This window comes from Hevea brasiliensis, chromosome 4 (assembly GCF_030052815.1).
Source record: "Hevea brasiliensis isolate MT/VB/25A 57/8 chromosome 4, ASM3005281v1, whole genome shotgun sequence".
NCBI lineage: Eukaryota > Viridiplantae > Streptophyta > Magnoliopsida > Malpighiales > Euphorbiaceae > Hevea > Hevea brasiliensis.
The window spans coordinates 106,433,971-106,445,289 of record NC_079496.1 but is presented as its reverse complement, the minus strand read 5'-3'; the positions used below and the strand labels follow the sequence as shown (position 1 = coordinate 106,445,289).

Sequence of the window (11,319 nt, the reverse complement as noted above, 5' to 3'; positions counted from 1 at the left end):
TAGAAGAGAAGGCTCTTTTTTAAGGGTAGCTTACCCCAATGGCAACCCACTTACCAACAAGCAAATAGCTATAAATTCCTAGAATAACCATTGACATGAAATTATAATAATAATAGGATTTTCATTTGGTAAATTAAAATTAGCTTTGTTTTAATTTAATCGACTTTTGCATGTAAGTAATTTAAATAAATACTTGGTAAATTAAAATTAATCTTATTTATAAATTAAACTAACCTTGGCATATAAAATAAATTTAATTAAATACTTGATAATTGTAAAATAAATTAACATGTTACAAATCTTTATTAGGTTGCGATTGTTTGGGTCTTATGTCATATTATAATAAATTACATATGTACATAATTAATTTAGTTTAATTATCCTTAAGGTAACTTGGTGAAAAATCAATTAATTAGGTTAAATAAAAACTTATGATTGTTTAAAATTGAATTTATTTGTAAATTAAATTCTCAATAATAAATTAATTTTAATCATCTAGTAAATATCATTTAAATAATTAGTAACCCCATAGATAAGAATTACTCATGCATAAAAATTATTTGTAAATAACAATTCTTTTGTGAATTACTTGTGTGTGTAGGAAATGAATTGCATTGTTGAGATAAAGTTTAATAGAGGAATAATAAACAAGATTTCTAGAAATATTAATAGATGACTGACACTCGAATTAACGTGGTTAGACCAGGCGTAAGGGGCACCTAACACCTTCCCCTTGCGTACCTACTATCCTAAACTTAGACATTGGATCATGGTAATGACGGTTGTGAAAAATTTGCAAGGATTAAGTTGCCATCCATAACCCTCGGAAGAAACACTAAATATGTCTTAGTTATTACCCGGGTGGCATCTCCTGTCTATTAAGCCTTCGTGGCATAAATCCTTAGTGCCGTGGTAGTATTATGAGAAGACAGTACTTACCAGTGGTTTGATTCTATTAGAATTGCATGAGATGCATGTCTAGAAAATACTGTTTAAGGAGGTGGTACTTAAGTGAGACCATTGTGACTCCATCATCTTTCTTGGTTATTACTTGGCTCATTTTATATAATTCTAGTGGATGATAGGCACCCCTTTATGCCTGGGCTAACCTCGTTAATTCAAGTGCCAGTCCTCTACTAATGTTTCTAGAAATCTTGTTTATTATTTATCTATTAAACTTTATCCTAAAAATGCAATTCTAATCCTACACACACAAGTAATTCACAAAAGAGTTCTTATTTACAAGCAATTTTCATGCACAAGTAATCTCTATCTATGGGATTACTAATTATTTAAATGATACTTACTTGATGACTAAAAATAATTTATTATTGAGAATTTAATTTACAAACAAATTTAATTTTAAACAATCTTAAGTTTTTATTTAGCCTAATGAATTGATTTTTCACCAAGTTACCCTAAGAATAATTAAACTAAATTAATTATGTATATGTGTAATTTATTCTAATATAATATAAGGCCCAAACAATTACAACCCAATAAAGATTTCTAAGATGCTAATTTATTTTATAATTACCAAGTATTTAATTAAATTTATTTTAAATGCCCAAGTTAGTTTAATTTACAAATAAGATTAATTTTAATTTACCAAGTATTTATTTAAATTACTTACATGCAAAAGTTGATTAAATTAAAAACAAAGCTAATTTTAATTTAGAAAATAAAAATTTTATTATTACCATAATTTCATACCAATGGTTATTCTAGAAATTTAGGGCTACTTACTTGTTGGTAAGTGCAGTTGTCATTGGGGTAAGCTACCTTAAAAAATGGCCATCTCTTCTAGTATGGCAATGATATCTCTGGCTTACTCCTGTTTAGCTCCTCGTAAGCTCCATGCAAATGCCTTCTTTAGTACTTACCTTAGGGCTACTTACCAATCTTGTATATAATAAAAACAATGAAACTAAAGAAAATAAAGGAAGTAAAGTAAATAATAAAATACTAATAACAATTCGCATTGGATTCTAACTCTAGTCTCCTAAAGAGGTTAAAATTCCTAATTAGTTACAACTACCTAAGGGTCCAAGTCTTCTAACATAATCAAAATACTTCATAACACTTCTTGAATTAAAAGAATATAGAAAAATAGATCAAATATCAATTAGATCCTAATAACACACAAGAACATGCATCAGCATACAATTCCCAGATTCTGGCAGATTAACAGTAATAAGAAATCTGATTTTTGAAAAAAAAACAATTAGACATGCCTAAAAATCATAAAAAAAAAGTTATAGAAGATAGGTGAAACATTATACAAGATCATAAAATTTATAGACCAAACAAAACCTTAGTTAAATAGTCTACACAAATCATAACTTTTTTTAGTGATAGAATCACACTACTTTTTTTTTATAAAATTCATAACTCACCAACCACAAAAGATATGAATGCGAAACCAATTGGAAAAGATTCACAATATTGAAAACAAAGAATATAGAATTAAACATTACATGGCATAGATCTTGAAAAGAAAATAAAAGAACCAACCTTCATGAGATCTTGTAAGAAAATCTTCTTGAAGAAAAGGAAAGAAACAAGAAAGAACTAAAAGAATTTTGAATATCTCTAAATTTTTTATTGCTCTAAAATATTTCTAAGTAGCTCTAAATATTTCTGAATCTCTCCCCCTCTTTCCCTACCCTAGTAGGGTATTTATAGGATTTTGGGAGGGAGGTGTAGTAGTGTTTGGAGTCCTAGAGTGATAAGGTTCAAATAACTTAAATAACTGGGATTGGAGAATTTGGGTGAGATTGGGATATGGGTGGGGTGTTTCAACCAATAGGAAGAGAGGGACAGGGAGCAGCACTAATAGGAAGTGAGGAAGAGAGTGGGGCTAAATGAGAGAGAGGTCGGGTGAGAGAGGGAGAGAGAAAAAAGATATTAAACTTTTTTTTTTTCAAGATCATGCCACGGAATTAATAATTCAACTCTATACCTCTAATTACATCGTACAGTCATATAATTTTTGTTTTTCATCATTGGGTTTCCCGCAGCATCAATGCACATACTCATAATAAATCACAAAATAAGGGTCCCCCCCCCCCCAATGGCTAAAGTTGAAATCAATGCGAAAACATTGTTCAAATTTCGTCAAAGTGAAACTCAATCTCCGAATAACTATGAAACATTGGCTATGAGGATCAAGTATATCTTGCTTGGTCGACAGACCCTATGTTATGAAACTAAATATGGTCTTATAATAGTGATAACTATGTTATGTGAAAATTGAGTGTCTCTTGCTTTGTTGATACACTTTGTGTCATGAGACTAGCTACGGTCTCAATGATAATGGTAACTGTGTGATTTGAAATATTATGGATTCATATTTGGGATTGTAGTCTTAAACTATCTACTTATCCCTCTCGCTATCCTGAGGAAGAATTAGACCCCTTCATAATTCGACATTTGAAACTATGGTGATGTATGTTCTTCTACATCTTACACGCCTACAGGTGACATGTTAATGCATGTTCTTTTACATCTCACACAACTATGCCGTGTGCCTTAAACAACGCTTAGGGACTTACCAAAAAAACTTTGTCTTGAAATGTTGTGGGTTCGTGTTTAGGACTACAGTCCTCAACTACCTACATATCCCCCTCGCTATCCTAAGGAAGAATCAGACTCTCTCGTAGTTTGACACTTGAAACTGTGGTGATGCATGTTCTTTTACGCCTTACACACCTACAGGTGACATGTTGATGCATATTCTTCTATGCCTTACACAACTATGTCATGCGCTTTAAATAACATTTAGGGACTTACAACAAAATATCTAATTCATAATTTGAAAAACTTGGGATGACTGGGCCTCAAAACTCTCACTGTGATTTTGGTGCTTCCTGTATGCTACTTCTTATCATGAGCACACTGATTTTACTGGAGATTCTAAAAATACTTAGTCCTCTGATGGACCACTTTTTGCAAAAACTTTCTTTTAACCTCAAAATTTTTGAGGAAAACTGTTTACCAAAAAGACTTCCTTAAGGTCATAATATAATTTTCCTCTAATTTTTCTTTTTCTTCTCTCGCCCCATGGTTCATTATTCTAAAGCTATTTCAAAACTTTGTTCTGTTTTGACTCATTTCTTTTCCATAAACTCCATTCTTTATTCCCTCACTTTTGCCTGAAATGCCATTTCAGCTTTCCATCTTAGCAGGCTTGCTTTAACCTTTGCCTAAGCGGCCCTTTTGGGTTTTCCACCTAGTGAGCTCTCCCTTTTTTTTTCTGAAATTAGACAATTATCAGGGCATTCATATCAAGCACCTATTCGGTGATGCTCACTGGACATAGATTAAATTAAAACGATGCAGTTTAATTTCTTAATCATTTGATGTATCCCTCAAAACACAAACATTTGCTATCATAATTAAATAAAACATATTCCTAGTTAATGAAATAAAAACTTTTTTATTTATTAAGGTACATCATTACTCCCTCTTACATTTAGTTTTGCCAAATTTCTAACCTTTCATAGTTAGAAATAAGCTTTATAACCTGCTGAATGGCCTTTTCAAATTTTCCATCCAGATCTTCTTTCATATCTTCTTTTGCCTAGACTGCCTTTTGGAAAATTAAATTAATTTTCTAAAAAATATATTTTTTAGGAAATTAATTTAATTAAATTTAAATAAATTTTATTTTGTTTAAATTTAATATGGGTAGTTCTTAAATAGATTTAATTAAGTTTAATTGGGCTCCATGGGCCTAAGAAAGCCTAGTTAGAAATTTTAAATGGAGTCCATTTACTTTTTTTTGAAAACTAAAATAAGAAAATATCTTTTTCCTCTCTCTCTCTCTCTCTCTCTCTCTCTCTCTCCCTCTCCCTCTCTCTCTCTCTCGGCCCCACTCTCTTCCTCACTTCCTATTGGCGTCGCCTCCTCTCCCTCTTTTCCTATTGGTTAAAACACCTCACCTATATCCTAGTCTCACCCAAATTCCCAAATCTTAGTTGTTTAAGTTATTTGAACCTTATCACTCTAAGACTCCAAAATCCTACCACACCTCTCTCTTAAAACCCTATAGATACCCTACTGGGGTAGAGAGAAAAAAGAGGGGGAAAATGGAGAAAGATTTAGAAATATTCAAAACTATTTAGAGATATTTTAGAGCTATAAAAAATTTAGAGATATTCAAAACTCTTTTAGTTCTTTCTTGTTTCTTTTCTTTTCTTCAAGAAGAATTTCTTGCAAGATTTCTTAAAAGTTAGTTCTTTTATTTTCTTTTCAAGAGATATGCCATATAATGTTTAATTCTATGCTCTCTTTTTTTCAATATATCCTGCATGTTCATACGGATCATGTAATCATGCTTAATTTGAGAGTATACATAACTCTACACATATTTAGTTTTCTATTTTTCATGCTTTTATTACTTTTTGTTATTTTCTGAATCTATAAAAATTTTAGAAAAATTATATTCATATTCTACTTGAAATTTTATTAATTTTAGGATCAAGAATCACTGAAAAAGCTTTTGTATTTTATAAGTTATGGCTATTTGAAATTAAGGTTCTTATAAAATCCAATTTGCAGGATAACCGATTTGTAAAGCCCATATCTCTCTTGTTTCTTAATATTTTTATGTGAATCTGGTGTCTAAAATTAAGTTCAGTATCTTGTGAATCTTTTCCAATTAGTTTTGCATTCATATTTATCGTGGTTGGTGAGCTATGAATTTTATAATAAAACTAGTGTGATTCTATCACTAGGAAAAGTTACAATTTGTGTAGACTATTCGACTAGGGCTTTGTTTAGTCTATAAATTTTATAGTCTTGTATGATGTTTCGGCTATCTTCCATAATTTTTTTATGATTTTTAGCATGTTTAACTATTTTTTTCAAAAATCAGAATTCTTATTGCTATCAATATGCTAGAATCTGTGAATTATATGTTGATGCATGTTCTTGTGTATTTGATTGCATACTCCGCAAGTATACGAGTCATTCAAGTAGTAAAGAAAAGATATCATCCCACAAAGATTTGTTGTTTGAGTGCCAAACTATAAAAGTCACGATTATTTGGACTATCAATAATTTGTACCAAACATAAAGTAAGAGATGCAGCAAAATAAATTGGGAAAGTAAGAAAATTATAATGAATTAAGTAATTAAAATTCTAAGCACTATACTAATTTACTAAAATTTTAGCAAGTGACAAAAGATTTAATTAATTAATGATAAAAATTGATTCTAGAGTTAAGGTTCATAAAGTAAATCTCATCGGGATTTGGATAGGCAAACCAAGATTAAGGGAAATACAAGTTTGAAGGAAATTGATTCTGATTTCCTTTAATTTCTCTTTCAAGCAAACTAAAGAGTGTTTTAAAGGAAACTAAACCCCATTCTCATGCGATGTTTAATTACCCAAAACCCTTTAAGCATTTTAATCAACTTGAAATTCCTCTTAATCCACTAGTTTATTTCTAACACTAGGTGATTAAGTTCATTATCTTGATTATCTATCATAGATTTTCACCTCTCGATCCTTCAATCTAAGATTAAGAACAAAATCCAAAGGATACAAACAATGGGTATGTAAATAAGCACACAAGATAAGAATCAAAACTTATATATACTAAATACTGGTTAAAACCAGTCCAAATCCTCAAATAAAACTTAAGTCATTACACCCAACTCTGAAATCCTAGGTATCTACTCAGTTATGCTTGTATTTAAAAGTGGTAAGTATGAAATAGAGCAAGAAAACATGAAAATAAGACTATAAATAAAAGAACTGATAAGTGCATAATTTATTAATTTTACTCCCATCACATTTAGTGTTTTTAGTGTGTTTTTATGTTTAATTCAGTTGGTTAAAATATATTTATCATTTAGGCATATTTTTAGATAGTTGTGGAATAATTATGTAAAATGAAGAAATTTTCAGCGTTTGACCTTTGCTGTATTTTTCAGGTGTTTCTAAAGTTATGGGTCTCCAAATTGATTGCTATTTAATCCATTGAAAAGCTAAGATAGAGCACTTCAAATCAGTCTCCAAGGTTGACAAAATGAGCTATGGATCTATTGCAAAAGCCCAGACGAGATGGGTCACGATCAGTTTCAGTATTTATTTTGTATTTGGAGTTTTAGACGTCCAAATGAAGCAAGGCTAAACCCAATTGAACTTTAAGAGCCACCTCTACAACTTCTATGAAGGGCTGGATGAGAGATGAGGCCATTTTAATTGTCAAAAATGGCAATGAAGTCGTCACAATGGGTTAGACCATCTGACTAAACCAGTCCCAGTTTTTGGACCATAACTTGGGCTGTAAACCTCGGATTTGGACGAATTAGTACCCGTTGAAAAGCTAAGAAATAGGGTTACAACTTTCCTGAAGAAGGCAGAGGCAGATTCGAAAGGAAAGTGACTGAAAATTGGTATTGATTGCAGAGCTGTGAATCTATCTCTTTTGAATTTCAAAACTTTTCCAAGTTTGGCTCTCATCTTGGGGATTAGGTTTTTTATTATAAAGACCATCTTTGGGCAGTAGCCGTTACACATCATTTAGCAGCTTCGGATCTCAATTCAAACTTTCGTTCTCCATTTACATTCTAGATTTCTTCTTTATTTCTTATTTAATTTTCTGTAAGCCATGAACATCAGTGGCTAAGTTTTTAATTCAGTTCAAGGGATTCAAGTTCTTATGTGTGATTTGTGAGACCAGGTTCTAAATTTAATTTATGTCTTTTTGAATATCTATTTTTTTCTGATTTAATTATTATTTATCTATTGAATGATTTACTAAAAATACCTATTAGTTAATTGTTTGATTTGATCAATTGCCAGTTCATCTTCATAATCCGTAATTATTGTGTAAGATTGAACATGAGCAGCAATTAGGTTTTATTGATTATGATCCCAGTTTTCGATAATAACCTAAGGAAACAATAGGGTGGATTAAATGATTTATGCTTTATAAATTATTGTTCAGCTTAACTACTTCCTTTTCTTAAAGTAGTTATTAATTTGATAAGGATTGCTTAATACCAACTCAGTTAATAATTAGAGTTAATAAGAGTGTTGGGCTCGAATTGATGAATATAGGGAAGTCAGGGGTTTACCTCGCTGTTTGGTAAATCTACGTTAAGTACTCAATAAGAAATAATTGTATTTCTTTTGTCTATGATCAAATCAATGCATTGGAATGTGAATTACCTTGGACTGAAGTTTGTTTAAATTGAGATTTTCATATTTAGTTTTTGAATTTCTAATTTTTTCTGATTTTGTGTTACAAACCCCCCCCAATCTTTGTTTCTTTCGTTTTCCATTACACATAAATGCATGAAATTTATATAATTCAGTCTCTAGGGTTCAACTTGGATTTACCACTTGCTGCAGAAAATATTTCATTACTAGTAATTTCAGTTAATTTTATTTCTGGTGGATTCGACACCCATCAAGAATTTTGGCGCCATTTTCGGGGACTGAAATTTATTAGAATTCGTGTTTTTGGTTTTAGGATATTTTGTTATTAACTCTGTTTGTGAAGTGTTGTTGTTTTCAGGTTTTTGAAAAAAAAAATTACGGTGTTACTGTTCATTGTTACTGTTCATTAAGGATTTTGGTTGAATTTGGAGGGCGGCCCATACCTATTTTGAAGGAAACGACGCTCTAATTAAGACCAATCAATCCATAAGATTCCTTGGCCCCACCCTTTTGAGACTAAATTCCATTGTTTTCTAGGGTTTCGAAGCTTTTTTTTGTTTTTAATTTGATTTTTTTTTATTTATGACAAGAATTTCTCAATATGGTGAGTTGATCTTTGATCCAGAAGTAGAAAAAATAGCTAAACGGTTGAGAAAATTGGCTAAGCAAGCTAGGCAAATTCCAAGTACATCTGAAGGAGTCCAATCTCCAAAGGAGCTAAGTTCGGATTCGGATTCAGATTCAGAGTCAAGTTTCGAAAATGAGACCATGGCTGCTGCTAGGACTTTGAAAGAGTTGGCTGCTCCTTATCTAAACCAATAGCCTTTGTGTATCCAATACCCTACTTTAAATGTTGCTTTCGAATTGAAATCTGGACTAATCCATTTGTTGCCTAATTTTCATGGTCTTGCAGGTGAGGATCCACATAAGCATCTAAAGGAATTTCATGTTGTGTGTTCCAGCATGAAACTTCAAGGAGTTTCAGAGGATCAAATCAAGCTTCGAACTTTTCTCTTCTCACTGGAGGGCACAGCTAAGGATTGGTTGTATTACCTTCCTTCTGGATCTGTCAACTCATGGAATGGGATGAAACAGATATTTCTGGAGAAGTATTTTCCTGCTTCCCGTGCTGCTAACATAAGAAAAGAAATTTGTGGCATCCGACAGTACAATGGAGAGAACTTGTATGAGTATTGGGAGAGATTTAAGAAGCTGTGTGCAAGCTGTCCCCATCATCAAATAAGTGAACAGTTGTTGATTTAGTATTTCTATGAGGGATTTCTACCAATGGATCGCAGTATGATAGATGCTACTAGTGGAGGAGCTTTGGTTGACAAGACACTAGAAGAGGCAAGGAGGTTGATTGCTAACATGGCAGCAAATTCTCAGCAGCTTAGAATGAGAATGGATCACACACCTATGAAGGTTAATGAGGTAAGTACATCTAACTTTGAGAAACAGATTTCTGATTTAACTTCTTTAGTGAGGCAATTGGCTGTAGGGAAAATGCAAACTGCTAAGCTATGTGGAATTTGTTCATGTTCGGGTCATGCTATTGACATGTGTCCTGCATTACAAGAGGATGAATCAATAAAACATGTTAATGCAATAGGAAATTATGGACAGCCACAACACAGGTATGATCCCTTTTCCAATACTTATAATCCAGGATGGTGAGATCATTCCAATCTGAGTAATGGGAATCAACCGGTGCAAAACCGATATCAGCACAAAGACCAGAAGTGAATCAACCACCTCTACCTCCACCTCCCTCAAATCAAGTTATGTCACTTGATGAAATTGTTAAGGCTTTGGCTAACAATACACAATAGTTTCAACAGGAGACCAAAAATAGCATTCAAAATATAGAGAGGCAGATTGGTCAGTTAGCCTCATCTGTGAGTAAGCTGGAAGCTCAAGGTTCTAGAAAGCTCCCATCACAAATAGTCATGAATCCTAGAGCAAATGCGAGTGCGATACTACTGCAGAGTGGGAAAGAAGTTGATAATCAGACTCCACATGAGCTAATGAAAAAGAAAAAGCAAGGAGTAAAAGAGCCAAAAGAGTCTGAAGTTCCTGAAATTGAGGTAAATACTGAACCTAACGTGAATAAGATTAATAATTTTGTTCTTCCTCCATTCCCCTGCAAGTTGGCTAAGACGAAGAAAGAAGAACAAGAGAAAGAAATTTTGGAGACTTTCAGGAAGGTAGAGGTGAATATACCTTTACATGATGCGATCAAACAAATTCCCAGGTATGCTAAATTTCTTAAGGAATTATACACTACAAAGTGCAAGTTGAGAAATAATGAGAAGATCAGTATGGGGGAAAATGTGTCAGCATTGATTCAGCGAAAATTACCCCCTAAGTGTAAGGATCCAAGTTCATTTTCTATTCCCTGCAAAATAGGTGATTCTAAATTTGAAAGTGCAATGGCAGATTTGAGAGCATCTATTAATGTTATGTCAAATTTAGTTTTTCAAAATTTTAAATTTGGGTCCTTTGAAAGAAACCAGTGTCATTATTCAGTTAGCTTATCATTCTAATGCTTACCCATTGGGAGCAGTTGAGGATGTGTTGGTGCAGGTTGGAGAAATGATTTTTCCTGCAGATTTTTACATTCTGGATATGGAGGATGATAGTGCTCTCTCATCAAATTCCGCTTTGATTTTGTTTGGAAGACCTTTCCTAAAAACTGCCAAGATAAAAATATATGTGGATGAGGGTACCTTAACTATGGAGTTTGATGGAGAGACTGTCAAATTTAATATCTTTGATGCCATAAAGTATCCCGCCGATAATCATTCTATTTTTTCTATTAACGTTGTTGATACATTTATGCAGGATGCTTTTGAGTTAAGCATGGAGGATGAGTTAGAAAGAAAATCATATTTGCTTGAATTAGAGGAAATTTGCCTTAAGACTTATGAGAATTCTAGGATCTATAAAGAAAAGACAAAGGTATTCCATGACAAAATAAGGAAGCAGTTTGTGATTGGACAAAAAGTTTTATTGTATAATTCTATATTGAAGCTGATGCCTGGCAAGTTGCGTTCTCATTGGATTGGACCCTTTGTTGTTACTAATGTGTTTCCTTATGGTACAGTTGAAATTCAAAGTTTAGAAACTAATAAGGTATTCAA

The 11,319-nt window shown here is 32.3% G+C and overlaps 1 non-coding gene across 1 annotated transcript; it reads right to left on the bottom strand.

Moving 5' to 3' along the window:
• Window positions 1–9,310: 9,310 nt before the first annotated feature.
• LOC131179599 (small nucleolar RNA R71) lies at window positions 9,311–9,417 on the bottom strand. The gene has a single exon (XR_009148489.1). It is a non-coding gene; the product is annotated as a small nucleolar RNA R71 (small nucleolar RNA).
• Window positions 9,418–11,319: the final 1,902 nt, after the last annotated feature.